This window comes from Rattus rattus, chromosome 2, assembly GCF_011064425.1.
Source record: "Rattus rattus isolate New Zealand chromosome 2, Rrattus_CSIRO_v1, whole genome shotgun sequence".
Taxonomy (NCBI): Eukaryota; Metazoa; Chordata; class Mammalia; order Rodentia; family Muridae; genus Rattus; species Rattus rattus.
Window position 1 is genome coordinate 86,777,613 of NC_046155.1, and position 20,607 is coordinate 86,798,219.

The window sequence follows — 20,607 nt, forward strand, 5'->3', positions numbered from 1 at the left end:
CTGCTCTTGTCTAATGGGACAGTCTGAGGACAGCTCACAGCACAGCTGGGATTGTTTAATCTGGTGAGTTCTGTACAACTGACCACATGGAAGAGACAGTAAATACTGTGGAAAACACTCAGTCCCCGGAAGTAGTGCTAGGAAGCTGCTTGGGGGAGGAGAACTATCGGATATGCTCTGGTCCTCTTTCTCCAAGACTTCAGAGTGCACAGGCTAAAAGTGATGGAACCATCTTGATATCCCACTCTTTCTGTCAGTCCACCTTTAGAGCTAGAAAGTCTCTTAGAGAATATGGCTTCATTCAGGAAGCAAATAGGACTTTTTTTGTGCCTTCATATCTGTTTGCCATCTGCAGAACAGGAACCTTGTAATATTGTAGGCATTAAGATAACCCATGGACAAACATTGTTCCTTTGGTCTTCAACATATGCCTCTTCTTCCTACATCTGAGAAACAGCCCTACCATTATGAATTTTCATGAGATAATATATAAACAGAAAAGACTGTTCATTTGTACCCTGAAGCTTTTAGAGCAGTAACAAATACCAATCAGCCACTGGAGATGTTTGGGTAAGGAAATGGAATGATTAGACTGGTGCTTCCAAGCCATTGATGGACTCCAGCAAGGAACACCAAGGGTCTGATTCAGAAGATGATGGAAGCTTCCAGAGAGAACACTAGAGTCCTGCAAACATGGGAGAAACAGAAAGACTAGAGAAAAGCTTTTCAGATAACAATGAATCTCCTTCAACCTCTGAAATCGGGGCCTCAGATCTGGGGTAAGAGTGGAGATAGTCATTGGAGCTATCCCTAAATCATTAGCTGGGATGCCAGGCATCCTACAGCAATCAAATACTTCAAGGACTCTCATCCCCAGGGGAGGTGCAAGAAACCAAGCAAGCTGCCACCTGGCCCTCCCTAACAGACTGAGCCTCATGAAATATAGAAAGCTCTGACTCCCTGGAGAAAGCAATGGTGGCTTCTCACAGCTGTCAGGCCACGGGGGCCAAGAAACAGGCAGAACAGACCTCAGGACTCACAAAACAAGTCTTATCCCCTCTAGGCCCCCACAGCCCTGTGTGATACAGAACAGCCTCAGCAAAGCACACAAAGGCAAAGGGTCCAGACCCTCCTCTTGATGAACTGAATCTATCTACCTTTAAGACCTTACCTAAAAGGTCACAAAAATCCTATTTATGAAACTACATCACAAACTAGTCAATACAAACACTGTGGTGACAAGAAATAAACAATCCAATCTTCCTAGGGGACCTTAAATCCTATTCTTAAGTTATTAGAGCTTATGGGAATCCAGGGGACCAGCCCCTAACCACAGTAATAACAGCAATAACCATGAAGAGAGGAGAGGAAGAAGCACTTAAGGACTGCAAGACATTGTTCTAAACACTTTATACTCAGTCTTTACCAGCGTTCACTACGTCATCCCTGTTTTTCAGATGCGTGACAGAAACAGGGAAGAGGCACAATAGACCTCAGGACTCACAAAGCCAGTCTGATCCCCTCTAGGTTTCCACAGCCCTGCGTGATACACATATGGAGAGACAGGTTCACAGGGAGGAAGACCAAACACTGGTAAAGATCACAGCTATGCTTCGGACATGCACATGTCCCATAAACTGCTTGTTATCCCCTAGAAAATGCTGAGGAGAGGGGCTGCAGGAAGACCAATCGAGGCCTCACAGTGTCTGCAGGAAAATCAATGGAGCTTTGGAAAATAAATGCAAGGGTCCTGATTGCATACTGCCCTTTGGAGTGAGATAGATCAGGTAAGCTAGATCAGGGATGTGTGTGAGTCTCTAGGGAGTCAGAAAGAAAAAAACACGTATTGCTAGTTCGATGTTAACTTGACACACGCTAGTCATCAGAGAGGAAGGAAGCACAATTAAGAAAATCCGTCAATAAGATCCAGCCATAAGGCAATTTCTTAATTAGTGGTCATTGGGGTATGTCCCAGCCTGTTTTGGGTGGTCCATCCCTGGGCTAGTGGTCCTAGGGTCTATTTTAAAATAAATCAAGCAGAGCAAGCCACAGGGAGCAAGACAGTGAGCAGCATCCCCCCATGGCTCCTGCCTCCAGATCCCTGCCCTCACTGCTTTTGATAATGAGCTGTTATATGGAACTGTGGTTGGTTCTGGTCATGGTATTTCATCACAGCAACATAATTCTAACTAAGACACATGGCATCACCAGAAAGATGTCCCTACTGGAACTCATGCTTCCCAGTGCCTGATTTATACACTACCCATTCTCTAAATGGCATCATCCATCCAAGCAAACCACCATGCGGCTTCCACCAAGCATTTTGTTTAGAATCAGGAAACCCATGGCTGCCTCCATGGTGTGTCTTGAAATGTAGCCTCCCTGGTTCCAGGGAAATGATTTCCCACCTTCTCCTTGCTTTAAAAGCTGCCCAGGAGCCTATTGCTCTTGGCGCTTAATTAAGCTGGGGATTCTTGCCAAAGGTTATGACTGAGGACTGACAGCCCAAACTCTGAGACTTGGAGTATTCCCTGCAATAGGGCTTGTCTGGGCTTTTGAGCCTCACCTGCCAGAGAGCTCTGTGCACTAAGAATATACATTCAGGGGTTAGACTTCCAAGATCACTAGTATATGACCTTGGACATCTGGTTGTATTTTTCAATAAGTTGGAGTACATAATTAATATAAAATGAGAATTCTGTATATACCAGTGAATATATATATACATACATATATATATTAATACATATATGTATTAATATATATATACATATATATATTAATGGGCACTTGGTATAAAGAGTATGCCATGTCTCTTTTGGCGAAAGCACATAAATGCAGAAAGAAGCCAGAGGCCATTCTGCCAACTCAACTCTAAGTATTCAAAGGCCTTTACATCTTCAAACTTTAAATGATTACTTCTTACTTTCTAACTTTCCCTGATATAAATATTACCCAACTGCTCAAATGCTGCTTATCCTTGATTTGCAGAAGAGAGAGACCTTCCCCACTGGGCCCAGATCCCAGGGTGCTAAAATTAACCATCACCATGTTCTAAGCTAATGACTTACTGGTTGTAACTGCCACGAATAGACATAACTCTCAGATAAAGGCTATTAGAGAAAATTGAATAGCTCCAATGTGGTGAAAATTTGGATATATCTTATTTCATAAATCACATTCAGAGGTCACACTGGGAAAGCTAGTTCCCCTTCTGAGTCCTGCTGAAGACCCAGTTGAAGGGGTCTATATAGAGTACTCTTGAGAGGGAGGACATAGGAAGGAGAATTTACAACACCTTATATCTTCATGAATACATTTTTTTCTTCCCTCCTAGTCCATGAAAGGATAATCACACAACACCAACAACCAGGACGAGCCTCTGATTCCTTCCCCTCCCAATCCTCTGCACTGGAGTTTACTATGTGCCTTGAATCCATGACTGCTTTCACTTCAGCCCCTCTGATCTTTGGATTTATTTTCTCATCTGTAATATCAGACTGGAACCCATTCTGTGTTGTTAGATTACCCTAAGAGCATAGTGCCTGTATGACACTTCAGAAGCTAATAACAATCTAAGAATCTACCCTGACCCAAACGCCAATTAAAGAGATATCACATGAGAAATTTCATGGCATCCCTCTATGTGCCTGATTTCTTATTGAAATGTCAAAGATCTGTTCTTCCCCTAAAAGGCTAAAAGGCAGACTCTATTAAATGTATCGGAAAGAAGCAAAGGAAATTTGAGTAGAGAGAAAAATTAGTACGTAGAAATGGCTACTGTTTGAAAATTCAAGTTCCCATCAGGATGCATAAAAATCCAATGTGTTGTTAGCACTAGGAGGTAGAGTCTAGGGAGATAAAATAATCACAAGAGTGAAATCCCTGAAAATAGATGAATACTATTATATAAAGAGCTCGCAAAAATGGGTTTGTTATCCATATATTTCCATCACCAGTCCTTTCTCCCCTCTGGAGGATGCAGCATTCAGGGATCATCTTGGAAGAAAAGAGGTACATCTCCAGATACAAACCGGGAGGTTCTTGATACTGGATTTTATACCCTCGTCTAGTGAGACAATACATTTTTGCACATTATAATTATAGTCTTGCCATTTGGGGATAGTAGCACAGGACACAAAGCGTGCTATGAACAAGCACAAACACTAAGATATTTCTGTGACTAGCAACATTAGCCCTAAAGAAACAACTACCATCCCAGCTCACACACTGTGTGACCAAAGGATTATGGGACATTCAACAGAGAAGTCAATCTGAATCAGAACCTTGGCTCAGTCACAATGGTAAAGTGTTTGTACCAGCTTATTAGTGAAAAGAAATCGTAGACAAGACGTAACCAACTCCGAGGCTTGACTCATTCTGAGTTTATAAACAGAATAAGCCAGAATATGAGCAAGTACAATTATTCTCAACATGCTATTGACATTGCGATAATGTGCATAGCTAAAGAACCCTTTAAGGGGATGTGAGATACACTGTCTACATCTGCCTACTTAACTACATAGACCTCAAACAAGAAGGCCAGCACTCTGTAGAATGCTGCACTAGCAAGACATCACTATTTCTAGCACACCACACGTCACCGCAGTGCCTACCGCAGAGAAGGAGCTCAGTCAGAATGAGGGTGGGCTTGAATAAAGTCCTATCGGTTCTGAGACTTTGAATGTGTCTCCAAGATGGCCATCTCTGCTCTCACATATCCATACATAATAACAGCCACTATTGCTGCAGCCGTGCAATTCTAATATGCATTTTGACATACTCTAACCAATGGTTCCTTGTCACAGTTTATCTACCTGTTATGAAGCAGCGGGCTGTCTTTCATTTTATTATATCTTAAATGCAATGAATTGTCATATCTGGCACTTAACTATGTGCCAAGAACTTTTCTAAGTGGTTCGAATAAATAAGCACATTTACACCCCCCAAACATCTAAAACAGTCAGTGCTGCTGTTATCCCTACTTCAGGGAGGTAGAAAGGAAAAAGAGAACTCCCTTAATTTGCTAGTTTACATGGTTACAAAGTTGAGTGGGGATAAAAACACTACCTTCTCTGCCAATCCTCCACAGTATATCACCGTTGTCCAACAGCTAATTTTTAGTTGGCAACAGAGCACATTTATCTATTATCTCTCTCTCTCTCTCTCTCTCTCTCTCTCTCTCTCTCTCTCTCTCTCCCTATTTGTTTATTTTAGAACCCCTTTCTTACACAGAAAACCTACGTTGTGTTTTTAATTCCAGTAAAATGATAGATCAGATGTCCAAATAGTTTTTCATGAAAATTGCTTTCTTTAAGTATTGAGATATTTATAGACATCAGTTACTACTCTTGTTTCTGTGACAAAATATCTGACAAAGCAACTTAAGGAAGGGAAAGGTTGGTCCTGGCTCATGCATGGCTGTGCAGCTACCATGGTAGGAGGTCACAGCTGCAGGAGGACAAGGCTCATATGTCCACAGTCAGGAAGCAGAGTGATGAATGTAAGCACTCAGTTGGCTTTCTCCTTCTTTCCCTTTTTATTTAGGCCCAGACCCTAGACCAAAGGATGCTGCTACCAACATTTGGGATGAGTCTACTAAACCACTATGGAAATCCGTCATAGACAAGTATCTCTCAGGTGCTTCAAACTCCAATGAAGCTGACAGTGAAGACAAACCACTTTATGGCCTTAAAATTATAACATTGATCTGGCAAAAAATAAATCTGGAGAGACAGAAATAGGATGAGTTTTCCATTGATAGCATCTGTGAGATGTCACGGCCATTAAACATACGTTTCTTTTGTGTGGAGTGCAGGTACTAAAGCCTAGGGATTCTCCAAGAGGAAGAATCAGATACAAGTTTAGAAGAGAAGAAACTCCATGCATAGAGAAATGGAAACTGAACCCTTCTCTGCAAAATGTCAGCTGTAAAAGCCGAGAATTAATCACCGTGGCCTGACCCCCATAGAAGTCGTGGGTTGGCTTTGCGTCGCCTGTTAGGGAATTGATGACAGAGCTCAATTAGACAATTTCATTCCAAGACACGAAATAGAGTTCTTGGAAACAGATGCAAGAAACAAAGGCTGCAAATTACAGTCAGGCAGCTCCAAGAAAGAACTGAAAAGAATTAAAAGATGGAATGGTGTGTCAAATGATAGAACAAAGGAATTACCCGCAACGCAACTCAGAGGACCTACGTTTAGAAATGAGAAAACTAAGGCTAAGGGCAAAAAATGGTGGTGTGGTCTAGTGAGCATTTCATCCCTGTTCCAAGAAAGTAAGAGAGTGCATGTGTGAAGCAGCATTCAAAGAGAGTAGCTTCCAGGTCCAGAAATAACAAGGAATATCAAGCAAAATAAATACAAAAGGTGCATGCACCTTAGAACATTAAAAAGACTAAAGAATACTGAAGACAAAGAGGATTTTGGGAATGCCCAAAGTTAAGCAAATGCCACTGCACAATGGTTAGCATGCTGGACACATGCAGAGTAAAACAGGAATTAAGTGATCAGAACTGTTAAGCTTCCATGGGTATGTACAGAAGCATGTGTATCTGCACACACACATAAATACTGCACACACACCACATACATACCACACACATGCCATACACATGCTGCACATACACCACATACTACACATACACACCACGCACATACACACACACATGCACATACACACACACTATATATATATATATATAATAAAAAGAACAGCACAAGAACGAAGATATATAAACCTATCCTATATATAACAGAAAATAAAATAAAATATACTAAATTAGACAACAAAGCCCAAGAGTGATGGGAAGAAAAATACAGCCTGGTCATTACAGTGAAACTCACCACATAAACAAAGTAGAAAAACCATGACTATTACCAATAGACAGAAATAAATTGATAAAATTCAATAGTAACTCAGAAAAGGAAAACTTTGATCAAACTAGGACTAAAAGGGGCTTTCCTTAGGCTGGTTGGTCAGTCAATGTGCCCCTATGGGAGACAGTATCATGGATATTATGCTTAACCCACTGAAAGCAGGTTCTGTGAGAACAGATGCCTCATTTCATCACTTGGATCCACCATTGCATTAGAAATCTGATCTGGGACAGAAAGAAACAATATGAGAGAAATATCAGAATCAAGACTGTCGCTATGTAGCATGCGGCCACAGAGGAAGTGGAGGTTAAAACTCACCTCTGCTTTGTTCACCAACGCACACAACCACACATATGTAAACCTGATTCCCTGGACAAACCAAGAATCAATGCATCTGTGTCCACCCACAGTTCTTCTGATAATACAGGACGAGTTTGCTACTCACTGTCCATGTATAAAACCCAACAATGTCTACAGATAAATTGTCCCTACATTATAAAGGAACTTAGAAAGTTGCCAATAAATATACAGAATTCAGGTGTAGTTCCAACAGCATGTCAGGGACAGGGGGTAGCAGAGGAGGAAAGACCTTCAACAAGAGCAGTAAAATGCATAAGGAGAATGGAAATGACTCTTCTATGCAAGCTCTTGATTGGGAAAATTGTAAAACACTACTACAATATATTAAGAAAGGCCAAGGTAATCAAGAGATCATTCAGATAGTGTGCCAATGCTGAGAATTGCCAATCCACCATTAAGAGGAAGTCCAGGTAAACCCCAACAGGATCCTTCCTTAGACTCTGACAATATGAATCTAAAATGTATAGCCAAGATATATTGAAAATAGGGGACTTTCCCTATTGGTAACATTTTTTAAAACTGGTAAATACAAAGGAGCTTTGATCCTAGAATGAATTTAGGAAGTTGAACAATCGTCTCAGGATTTACCCCAGAAATATTAAAACTTGATTAATACCAGTGATAAGGAGACAGAGGGTGATGGATTCAGGACTCACACATCTCCCAACCACAAGCAGAAGTGAATGGACATGAGGAGGCAGAAGGCTGCACTGTGGCTCTTGCTTGCCCTCAGATTGCTGCTCCTGCACCCACCAGCAGCAGTGCAGCGGTGCAGCCTGCCTGGGTCAGAGAAACAGAGTACGTTTTGGGAGCCTCTTCTGCAGTGATAAGAAATGAGCCCAGCTCCAGCACCAAGACTATGACAAGTCTTCTAGACTCTTCTGAAAGAAGTGGCTTTTGGGTCTTTGAGACATGGGGAACAGATAATCAGGTCTGTACAGTTCCCAGAGACCAACCAAGCCCAAGGCTAGGCTGAGCAAAGGACATAAACCCCACCCCTGCACACACACATGCCAAGTGCCTGCCGGAGGTCAGAGGTCTTCCAATGCTGTTCTCCCTCTGAAAGGGAAGTTCTTTCTTGTGGTACCAGGCAACTTCACAACAAAAGCTAGCAGGATTTTGCAACTGTCTGTGAAGGAGAACTGTCAGAAACTGTTCTTGAAGAAAGCCACATGAATGCACTTGGTCCCACCCACAGGCAGAACTTTCTAGTCAACCCTCTGAGAGCAGCCTCATCGCCATCTTAGTCAAGGTCAAGAGAAAGACGCAGTACCGCATCCTCTCTGCTTCAAGCCCCCGCTTTATGCTAACGCTGAAGATGGATAAATTACTCTTTGTATAGGATTTCCTCTGTCACTGGCAGAGATGTGCAAATGCATGATTAAGTAAAGCACAGTAATCTCGACAGCATGAGTTCGATGAGATGCTTAGCTTTTTCTCACCATGGGCATGAGCACTTTATATGCAGACATCCTGGCCGGAATGTACAGAAGTGGGAGTTCACCCAAGAGCTGAGAAGGAAGAGCTGAAGCCTGGTGCTGGCCAGGAGAGGTTGTCCCCAGAAAAGAACCTAACGCAATTCTGACAACTTGTCACTCAACTTTGCAGGAAAGACTGGAGCTAAGACAAAGCAAAAAAAAGGACAGGACCACACTTCGACCGTGACTAGTTAGTTGTGCTAACAGTAGTTTCCTTCAATTTAGCTGCAAACCTTTGCTCAGGACCCAGAAGATGGGGATGTTGCTGGCACTCTTTCTTCATTCCTCATCCCAGTGTGACCACACCAGGCTATCTGTCTCTGCTGTGCAGTGTTTTTTGTTATTTTAACTGAAGCCTACCAGGGATAGATGGCACTGTGGTGTTAGTTCGGCCAGGATCCAGACTCCAGTCTTAATAACTTCCATAATATATAATGGCCTAGGGCCATGTATGCCTCTTTTCTAGACCTCCGATTTCCCCTATATGAGAGGAGAGGCTGGGACTGATGAGGGCCCCCCGCAGACCTAATATCTCTACAGTCTAATGTCCCCTGCCACTGGAAGCTTGTGACAATCACTCACTACCAGAGACTAGACTCCAGTCTTAACTCTGCACAGAATCCAGGCCACTTTATGATTTTTGTTCAAAAGTGGCTTTAAGTGACAAGAGACACCAAGAATTTATGCCAATGATGGATGTTCATTTTTCCTGCTGACCTTGTTAGCCACTGGAGCCCCCACATCCCTGCACTCCCAGCTACTGTACCTCCAGGAACTATCCCAACAGCATCCCTGATACCTATACTCCGGGGTCCTCACCCAAGGGGACAGTCTTGCTGGCTTCCAGCCCGTCTCACCTGCCTGTGCTAACATCAGTCTCGATCTCTTCAAACACAATTTTCCCAGCAACACCCTGGAACCTGCTATATTTCCATCAGCTCCGTGTCTCCATACGGATCTAAGTTCTTCATTCTCCTCACAGCGGTCAGACCCTGGCCCCAGGTCTCCCCAAATCTATCAGTATCACCATCATGTACTCCCTTAGGTTCCAGCCTCAAGAACACTGCCCTGGGGGCTGGGATTTAGCTCAGTGGTAGAGCACCTAGGGAAGCGCAAGGCCCTGGGTTCGGTCCCCAGCTCCAAAAAAAAAAAAAAAAGAAAAAAAAAAAAAAAAAAAAAAAAAAAAAAGAACACTGCCCTGTTGTTCTCCAGATTGAACTGCTCACCTTATCGGCCAATACTTGGTGTAAACATGGCCATGACTTGAAGCTTACTCTGGCCCACACAACAGGGCTACTTCGAGACTGCAGTGTTGGCTCCATTTATGCTAGATTTGCTGAGAATGCTTGACTTCCTAGCTGTCCAGTGACCTCCTATAACACATTTTATTTTCCTGTTAGGGCCAAAGTCCCACAAAGATATGTCCATGACAACCAGTATCTGGCATGGTGTTCCATGTGTTAGAAACCACCAGGCCTGGGGCTGGAGAGAAGGCTCAGTCATTGAGAACACTTATTCGTCCTCTGAGGACATCAGTTTGGTTCCCAGCACCTACATCAGGCAGCTAACATCAATCTGTCACTCCAGCGCCAAAGGATTTGCCAGCTCTGGCATCTTCCAGCACCCATACACACACACTCCTATCCACATGCAGACACACATTTGTACATAATTAAAATGAATTAAAATTAAGGTTAGAAAACTCATGAGGCCTGGTGGAGAGATCCTATGGGATAGAAACAATGGATGCTCAGTGAAGACAACCCTCTGTCCTTTGAGTTTTTCAAAGAAGCTCCTAAGTCCTCTCCCTTTTCTAGCTCCCCCTTCCACAATCTATTCTGTTCATAGCAGTCAAAGCATGACAGTACTCTGCTTGACCCTTCCAATGTCACTGTCCCTCAGACTGCTGTACGAATAGAATGCAGGAAGCTTCTGAATCTTGCCGCCACACTTTGCCTCCTTTGGACTCTTTCCTCACTTCACTCTGTCTCAATTGACCTTCCTCACAAATGCCTCGGGGCCTTCACCCTTGCCTTTCTTCTCCAAAATGCTCTCATAAGCTTGTATCTTTCCCTCCTCCAGGCCTCTGCTTGATCTTAACCATAAGGCTGAGACACTGTTGGCCCCCTCTTAAATGTCTGCTTATCCAAACCTCCCCAGCTCTTGGAGCTCCTTCACCATCTCTTACATTTCTACATAACACTGAGAACTGTGTTTGCATCCTGCACATGACCTGTTAGCTGTCCTCCCAAACCAAAAAGGCAAGTCCCGTAAGCTCTTGACACTAGCGTTTGCCCACTCTTGCTTCTCAGGTGTCTAGAGCAATGCACAACCCATAGCAGATGCTAAGTTGATGCTTGAATAGATGTGAGAGTAAATAAGTCTGTAACTTAGACCCTTGGCACCCTGGGCATTGTTCCAAGATGTTGCTATCTGATGGGGCTGCTATTGTCCTCTCCTGCTCAGTTCCAACCTTGTCTGAGACACCAGATGGACGGCATGCATTTGGAGAGCTTTGTAAACGACAGTCCTCAGAAAACTGAAGTGACAGCATCTAGAGAGGCCAGGCTGGGGTTACCACTGCCTGGCTTCTAAATGCTGTATTTTAAAGCTTGCTCTCCCCATGTCTTTAGCCTCCCTACAAATTCCACAGGACTGAAGAGCAATCAATGAAAAGGAGATGAAAATAAAGATTGGTACCCCGGAGGGAGCTGTTTTTTATCTTATTCTTTGGGGCCTGAGCCCTGACCTCCTCTGCAGAGCTCTGTAATACCTACTTAGTTATTGTGTTGAGGATCCAGCTCCCTAAGCTATCATGGAAGGAAAGTCAGAAAAATGGAGAACAAGAGGGGACCCAGTAGTGGGAAGCAAGGAAGAGAGCAGGTCAGCAGGAAAAGAGACAGAGACAGAGAAAAAGCCGCCTGCTGCTTTAATCAACAGTACCTAGTCAGCATGGCGCCCCACCTCTGATGTCTCCTTACTTGAGCCTCTGGACTGTGAGGACAATGGATGAAAATACTGTAAGAGAGGAGGGGATCCTCAGCTTCGAGTGTTGCATCTAAATCCATCATCCATTCTTGTTTGTGGATGGCTGAGTAGGTGGCAGATGGGTGGGTGGGGAAGTGACCAAAAGAAGAGGAAACAGATTGATGAATGACAGGAGAGTGAGGAATGCAGGAATGAGTGAGCCAGCGGGACCACATGGCCTATTCTAGTACTTTACAAGGGGGGGTCTGTAAGCCCCATTCTCTGTATTCCCTTTGGGTTTCCATCCTGCAGAATCGCATGCTGGCAGCTGCTGATCCTCATAATCATTCAGGAGACTCATTCAGGCTGCCCCAGGGAGCCTTCCTTCCATGGTAACGGCCTTTCACACCACTCCTATGCTGTATGTGCTCAACAAACCAGAGGTGGGAAATACAGAGATCCTACTGGAGCTCGGGGATACCACTGGAGGTCAGCTGCCTTCTCCAGAGCTCTCCTTGGGATTATACAGGAATTTGATCACCATCTCCACAAATCTTCTGGATGATAGATAGTCTGTTTGATTGTTCCATAACACATCATTCATCCATCCACTCACTTGCCATCTATTCATTCATTCATTCATTCATTCATTCATTCAGTGTGTCCCTATGGCATGTGTCAGTAATGTCTACCAACCAGGATAAAGCAATGTACAAAGTAGAATGTCCCAGATAGCACAGAGTACCTTAAATTAAAAAAAAAAAAAACAAAAAACAAAAAACAAAACAATATTATTACAGGAAAACAGAAATCCCTAATGGGCAAGGTCTTGAAGGATGTGCAATGTGTCTTAAAACTTTATAAAACAGGTTTTGATCCAGTCATGGATGTGTGAAAAGTGAACTGAACTGAGGGATAAGTGGAAATTAGTCAGGTGATGAGAGAAAGGAAGAATATTCTAGGCAGAGGAGCAACCCTTGAAGATGAGAGCAGAGCCAGAAAAGAGAGACCTGGAGAATTTACATGGGAATTTCCTCTTTATCTCAAGATCAGTTGTAAGTAGAAAAGTGACAAAACCAGAATTGTTCTGAAGTCTCCTTTGAGTGCTTTGTGAAGAGGAATTGGAGGGCAGCCAGTGTGACATGATTGAGTCACTCAGGTGTCTAGAGTGGTACCTTGAACTAGGGGACGCTGATGAAGATGGGGAGAGATGATGGACTTGAGCAATACACACTAGCACAGCAGGTATGGGGACGATGAGGACGGTGGCTTCATCTCTCTGGCTTGTGCAGCTGTAGGGATTGAAAGGTCATTCAGTGAGATCTGAAACACCTGGCAAGTGTCACGTGTGCCTAAGACTGACAGTGCAGGAGGGAAATGACAGGAATTCCATTCTGAATGTGTTGTGCTTGACAGGCCTTGAAGACTTCAACCTGGGAGACCCCTTGTCTGCATCTGTGACCGATCAATTACTATGTAGTACTGACTCTGCCCTGCCTCCTTCCATGCTCACTCAGACCCCTATAGTTATTCCCTGTGCAATTAAAACAATCCTATGATTCTCTCCCCTTCCAACTTCTCCTCTTCACATATAAGTCTTTTTAGATACATCTCCTCAAAGAGGCTCGTACTGAACTGCCCCGACCCTAACATACCCTCTCCCTGTCAGGTTCACAGGGTTCCCGCTTCTAAAAAACACTTAGCAACAGGGTGCATTGGCCCACTGTGAAAGACAATAAGACATGCATGTCCCAGCTCTGCTAAGAGAGCTTATACACCAATAAAAAGGGCACAGGTCACCTCCAGTAGGGTTTCTAAATGCCATTCCCCCATAAAAGAAGCCCGTGCTCTTCCAAATGAAGGCTAATTCCAAGGATGGAATAAAGAAGAATCAAGAGTAACCCTCACTTTTCGCCACGTCAGATAATAAGCAAGCACTCAGAGAATCATGGAAACAAACTGAAAAGGAACAGAAGCTGGTTTATAACACTGAATCAGCTTCCCACTGACTGAATCTGAGATCATGTGACCATCAAACAAAAATAAACACAGCACTTGACTCATCCAATGGATTAAGACTATATGAGACCCTACTGATGGAAGAAAGGGAGGAACATATGAAAGGAGAAAATGAGTAATCTGATAGTAGAATAACAATGAATAATTATAAAAGAAATAATGAACTCAAAAGTATGACTGATATATAACTGTAAGTTTGATGGCAAATATGGTATGGCTAGAGTCTCAAAATATCTCTCCACAAGTCACTCATCAACTGAGGACAACAGCAATTTCACTGTGAACATGATAGATACCACCCGAAGTGAGCAGTGACAGCCTTGGCCACCGGGAGCCAGAGAAGTCCCATTCTGTGGCTTGCTGAAACGAAGACTCTAGAAAACACATTTGCCTGCCCAAAGCATACAGCCTGACTCCAGCCATGCAGACCACCCAACACCCAAATCAGAGGCTATTCAATGTAATGACCACCTGCACCATTCAACCAAAAGGTCAGGAGAGAAGGCAGAGGAGACTGAAGAAGCATCGTAACTAGCAGCATCCACAGACGAGATCTGGGAGGAAGATGGCATAGACACGAAGATGCTGTCAGGGCCGTGAGCTTTATCGTCAACTTTGCTGAAACTGAAATCGGCCAGGAGACACACTTCTAGGCATGTCTTTGTAGATGTTTCCAGAAAGACTTAACTGAAGAATGGAGACCACCCTGACTACAAAGGGAGAAGTAGGAAGCCAGATGAGAGCAAGAGCTCTACTTTCTCTGCCACTACGTTCATGTCTTCACCAAGAGACTACGCCCCTCAAATCACATGCCAAAAAAACCCCTCCTGTTCCTTAAGTTGCTTTTGTCAGGATGGCCACGGCGGTATATTACGGTAACATATTTATAACCATGAGACATAAATTATGCAAGCAATAAATGTGAGTATATGTGAGTGGGATCTATTTTCATGCTATTGGAAAGAAAGAAAAGCAGAGTGCTGTAAAAAGAAAAGGTATGCCATGCTGTTCGCTGCAAACCATAGATAAAGAGGGATTTCTTAACTAGGATTTCAACCTTTCTATATACAAACCATTGAAAATGTTCAGTGCCTTGCCTATAAATACTATCTGGGTAACTGAACAAGACCCAATACCCTTTCCAAGCTCCCTGAAGTGTCTTCTGTCTCATTTCCACCATTACTGAACACTCCCCGGTCACGGTCACTAAACTCCAAGTTACCGCTAAGAAGCGCTTAGTGGGGTCTGGGAAAATGGTTCAGAGGATAAGCACTTGCCTGAGCATGGAGTCTGGGGTTTGGATCTCTAGCACATGAAAGCCAGATGGGGACAGCAGCCCAGTGGTAATCAGTGCTCAAGAAGCAAAGATAGGATCCCTAGAGCAAGCTTACTAGCTAGACTAGGCAAGGGGGGTAAGCTCTGTGTTCAGCCACTCAGCAAAGAAGGTGGAAAGTTTGAGGAAGACATCCCACAAGCACACATGTGTACACATACCTGCACATGTGTCAACGAACACACACACACACACACACACACACACAGCCTAGCACTGGAGCACATGCTGGTCTCTCTGCTACAACATCCTCCTCTTCAGTTACTAAAACTTCCTATGTTTCAGGGTATACAGCACAAGTGTCATCTCTGGAAAGGCCTCTCCAATGTACACGCCTGGAAAGGACCCAGCCTGTATGGACCATACCCTCAAATGGGCTTCAGTGCACTGGTCTGTTTTGTCATGTGATCAGATGGTGACTTGGTGACTGGCCTTTGTCCCTCTATCTCATGTTTAACCTGGACCCTAGCATAATGAGGGTTTCAATATGTCAGACATGAAGTAGGGACTCAGTATTAACTGAACTTCTAGATTTGCCCCTGAGTTCTTCGTTATCTTCAAAACATGCAGAGGGGTGAGAAGAAAGGAACTTGTCTTTTGTTTTACCTAGAAGGAAGGGGAACTACAGGGAAGGTAAGACAGCAAGCTCAGAGGCTGAGAACTGGCATCCACCTCTCTTGCCAGTCCAGCATTCTTTCATGAAAGTGGATGGGGCAGGAAGCAGGGAGATTGTCTTTCAGGGTTTGTTTATTCTATGAGGAATGTTAGGTTTCTAATAGCTTTCCTGTCTCCATCATCACTGCTCTAGTAAGATGCATCCATTTTACAGGTCAGCAAACTGAGACTGGACATCAGATCTTTCTGCCTGCAAGGCTTATGTGCTTTTCTTCTTACATCTGCAGTGTATGCTACCAACCTCTGACTCCATTAGGATAGATGGCCAGGATGAAATGTTCTATCCTACAATGGCATCTGTTAAACCAGCAGGGTAGGGCTTACAGGCCCACAATGCAGCTCACACTCGAGACCACAGGCCGCACTTCGCAGGGTTTCCAAACCAAGATATTTGGTTTGTAAGACTAGCCTTCCATTTTTCCAGTGCAAACTGAACACTACACACGATTACTCAGCCAAACTGCTGACGCCTACAGACACTGCATCACGCCTGGCAGAGTCCTGTCTGCCCAAAGACAACCTCAGGGGATCTGCGACACCCCAGAGCTTGGCATGGGGGTACCTAGAGCTGGAGGAGGGAAGCTTGCACTGGCTGGATCGCGGGGTTTTGGTGGAGGCTACATTCCAAGAATCGAGATTATTCCAGGGAAGAGTAAAACCTCAGAACCCCAGTGTTCCCCACCCCATGATGTTGGATGGGAAATCCTCACCTGGTCTCTGAGGCCTTCTCTGGCCATGCACCTCTGTGTTCCAGGGGGTGACTCTCCCCAATTGAGGCTGGGAAGGCCAAAGATGCTGCTGAGCCAAAATTGCTGGTGACAGTCACTTCCTAGTACCAGATGGAGACAAGCCCTTAGCACCTCCCCTAGTTTACCTGAACAGGTAGTTTTTCCTACAGGCTTCCAAAATTAAAGAGTTCCCTGTCCCACTCAGTGGCCAGTTGCCATCCCCACAGCAGACTCCAGAGTGGCAGACCTGGCAAGGAAGGGATAGCTAGTCCTACCCTTGGCCTTATTTGATTTTACTATACTTTCATTTCCATGTGTCTAAAATGCAAGTACCCACTTGAAAAGGTGACAAGGAGGTTTCAACAAAGCAAAAGATTCAAAGAGCCAAAGCCAGAGAATAGGAAATTGCAAGTGGCCTCCTCACTTGAACACTCTGGTCTCCCATATGATGCTCTCTTGCTGTTTTTAAGCCTCTTCCCTAGGTCAAGTTTCAGTGTCGGAAGCCAACAGAGCATAACCAGAACAAATCCTCAGCAGAGGTACAGTCTCCTCTTTGAGGTTACATTCGTCTAGAAAGGACCAAAGCCACTAAGCCTTACCCAGTAGCAGGCCCAGGGCATTTCCGCTTTCTCCTTCTGTGGTGAAATTCTTCTCATATAGTTAGCCTTGAGTATGAGCAATGGCCACCAACATGGTTGGCTTAGCGTGCCTGGAGAAGCAGTCACCCACACAGGGCATGAAAGGCCACCATCAGGCACTCTAACCACTGCTCTGCACAAGCATACCCACGCCACAGGGTCTTCCCAAACACAGCAGCCTCTACAGGTAAAACAGATCTCTCAGCAGGAATGAGAGCTTTCATTAGCTGTGCACTAGCCTCAGTGTTGCCCTGGTCTCTACCAGTCGAAAGAACGAATGACTTTCTGACTATCTGACAGTCTTGGGACCCCTTCAGTAGGAAGAGATGGCACTGACCACCATCCTGTGGCCTCCAGACCAAGGGGAGGAGCCAAGATAACCCTTCATGGGCCCCTGCATGGCCTGCACTCCCACATTCTTCATTCCAAGCTTTGTCTCCACAAGGCCTCAGTCATGCAGAGGGAAGCAGGGCTCAGACCCAAGAGACACAGTCCTCCCAGCAAAGCCCTGTGTAAGGCAGGGTCACATGGGCATGGGGAAGGGACAGTCATGGAGCCATGGCCAGGTTCAGGGCAAGGATCAAATCCCTTAGGGCACCCACACACTAGGGCTTTTGAGACACAGAGGGGCTGACAGCTGAAGCCCTCAGAGCAGGGGAGCTGATCAATGCCCCAATTCATTCTAGACAATCCCCATTGTCTGAACCAGCACAGAGATTGCCATTATCCCCACCAGCCACTCAGGAGAAAAGCCCCAAGACATGGTTACCAATCAGAGCTCAGGGACAAAAGTCACAGTTGAGACATGTGAATTAAAAATTAGATGAAATATTTCCAACTTGGGATGTCTCAAAAAAAGGGAGTTGGAGGGAGTCTAAACAATATGGTTTCAATCTTCAGAGCTAACATTTTTTAATTCTCATTTCTTCTATAAAGTTATTGAAGTCAAAGTCAAGTGATGACTCTTCTTAACTGAGTGGGATGGAGGGAGCAGCATGAAACACCAGGAAACCCTAGTCCAGGGGGAAAACACTTCCTTCTCTCTTCAGCAAGCCTGGTAAGCTCTTCACAGCCAGCCCTCATTTAACCATCTCTAAGGGCTGGGTCTAGGATTGGACCAGAGGAAAGACACCCTAGTGGACCAATTGAACCTGGCTCATTTCCCACTTCAACAGACTAGGAGGGCAGCCTTTAGGCCAACTCACAAACTTCCCAACCAAAGAAGCACAATGAACATTGACACATCCCAGAAATCCTTGAAGAGGAGGATGCCCGAGGCAGAGAGGTCTAGCAGGAACAATGCAATAATAGCCATAAATGTAAGTACCAGCCCCTGGCGTTTGGGAGGCACTCAGTGTTCCCTCAATGGTCTCCACATAACTGCTGAAGGAGAGAGAGGAGGGTTGAGAAGTCTGTCCCTCAGCAGCTGAGACAGGGACTGAAGCCCAAGAACAGAAGGAATGAGTCCAGTCCCACTCCGCATACTGCCCTGCCCAGCCCCATGGTCTCACGCCGCCCTTCTGCAGCAGGATGAACTGAAGTCATGATTGTGTCTGGAGGAAGCTGCAGGAGCTGCGGCTTACTCATATCCTCCCTTAGCCCATCTCGCCTGCTGAGATTGGCCTTCTCACCTCTAAAAGAGCAACTGCTGTTTCAGACCCAGACCTTAAGGCCAAAGAGTGCTCTGTGGCTGGGCTCCATGGACAGCCCTTGTGTAGATAAAATGAGGTAACCAAAGGCATCCTATCGCCTCCTGTCTTAATCCCCAGCCGAAGCCCACGGTGGAAAGTATTCCCCTACTGACACCAGGTTTCTGAAACTATTTTTTCAGAGATGACCAATGAAGGGTACAAGAAGCAAAAGGGGTTGGGGTTAGAGGCCATGTCAGGTTCAATTCCAGGCTGTGTGGGTTTGCATAGGCATCTACCACATGAGTGTATACCGCATACATGCCATTGGTCATAGGTGTAAATCTGTGTGAGGTGTGGCTGCACTGTGTGTGTGTGAATGAGTGTCCCCCTGTCCCCTGTCTCTCTGGTTATGAAAGTGGAGTTCTGCCCCTGGCCCTGTGAAGTAATAGAAGTCAGAATCCCATTCAATCTGATATTGGATTAGAGCTTTGAGCTCCAGTGTGGCCCAAAGCCCTGAGAAACCAAAGCTGCATGACCTACAAACAATACAAGCCAGCTAAGGACAACAGCTGGGGACAAGTCAGGTCACCCCAGAAAGTTTGAGTTCAGATATCTGTTGCTGCTTATCCCCTACCCTCTACCTATCACCTGTCTCTCAACTTCAACCTTCATCCTGCAGGGTCCTGTCAGGTTCTACTCCTTTAGAGCCTTCCTGTCCCCTACACAGAGGCTTCCACTGTCATAGCTAGAGTCACCTGTGTGCCACACTTGTGACCTGTGGGCATGCTTCAGGACACACACACACACACACACACACACACACAGAGAGAGAGAGAAAGAGAGAGAGAGAGAGAGAGAGAGAGAGAGAGAAAGAGAGAGAGAGAGAGAGAGAGAGAGAGAGAGAGAGAGAGGAGAGAATTCCACATGATGACGTCCCACGCTCCACACACTCCCTCCCACTGACGCCCACTCTTACTCACAAACTCTTACACTGACACAATCACACCTGCTATCCTAGAAGTCACAACCGTGCTAGCAGCTCCAGTCCCAGCCCCTGGATCCAGCCAAAGGAGCTAGCCATCCCCTCTGTTACTTACTCTGATCTTACAAGGCAAAGAGCAGTGTGTGCAGAGTCCAGCGATGGGTGTCAGCTCACAGCAGCTGGAACTCCAGAGGCTAGGAGCAAAGTGGCCGCGGGGGCGCTGGGGACTGCGTTGTCTTCGGCCCCTGAGGCTTCCCCCACCCCCAATCCCAGACTCTTCCCTGGCGGCGCGCTCCCTGCCAAATGTTTGTCCCGCGCCAGGCACCGTGGCCTGCAAGGCTCCGCCGGGGCGCGAGGGCTATTTCGGAGCCCCTGGCCACGGTGGAGACCGCGCGCTGTCATCTGTGGGAGCTCTGGAATGAGAACGTGGTCGGGTCTAATTAGAGACCCGGCTCACCCCTGGGTTGGGCCATCACCCGGAGGCTCCAGAGCCGGCCAGGCGAGGGCGCCCACATGTGTCCTGCATGCCAACATCTGGAGTGGGAAAGGGACTATGCTGCCACGATAGGTTTTCTGGAGCTGAAAGAAAACAAGGAGAGATTTGGGTCCAATTTACATCCCTGAGGAGGGAGCGGCCTCGCTGAACAGCCCCAGAAATAAGCCTGGGTTTGTCCACTGCAGGTGCTTCCCTTTGGAAACTCAGTTACTCACTTAAGTCACCCTCCAAATCACAGATTTGCCAAAAATGACAGGGGGTGTTGATGAGAAACCCCGCCACCTCACCCTCACCCTGGGCTCCGTGTCAGATGGCTAAGTCCACAGAAGTCTGGTCCAGGCCCAAAAGCTCTGGAATGCTACATTTTTAGACCAAAAGGAAGCTTCTAGTTCATTCTATCCAATGCCTTCCACTCTGCC

At 45.5% G+C, this 20,607-nt stretch overlaps 1 protein-coding gene across 2 annotated transcripts in view; it reads right to left on the reverse strand.

Moving 5' to 3' along the window:
* Insc (INSC spindle orientation adaptor protein) overlaps positions 1-20,049 on the reverse strand; it is a 104,983-nt gene extending 84,934 nt beyond the window's left edge. The window contains exon 1 of one of the 2 annotated variants that reach the window (XM_032892843.1): positions 19,808-20,049. The gene's annotated coding sequence lies outside the window, so the exon portion shown is untranslated. The remainder of the gene's footprint in view (positions 1-19,807) is intronic. The other variant, XM_032892842.1, reaches the window with a different exon arrangement.
* Positions 20,050-20,607: the final 558 nt, after the last annotated feature.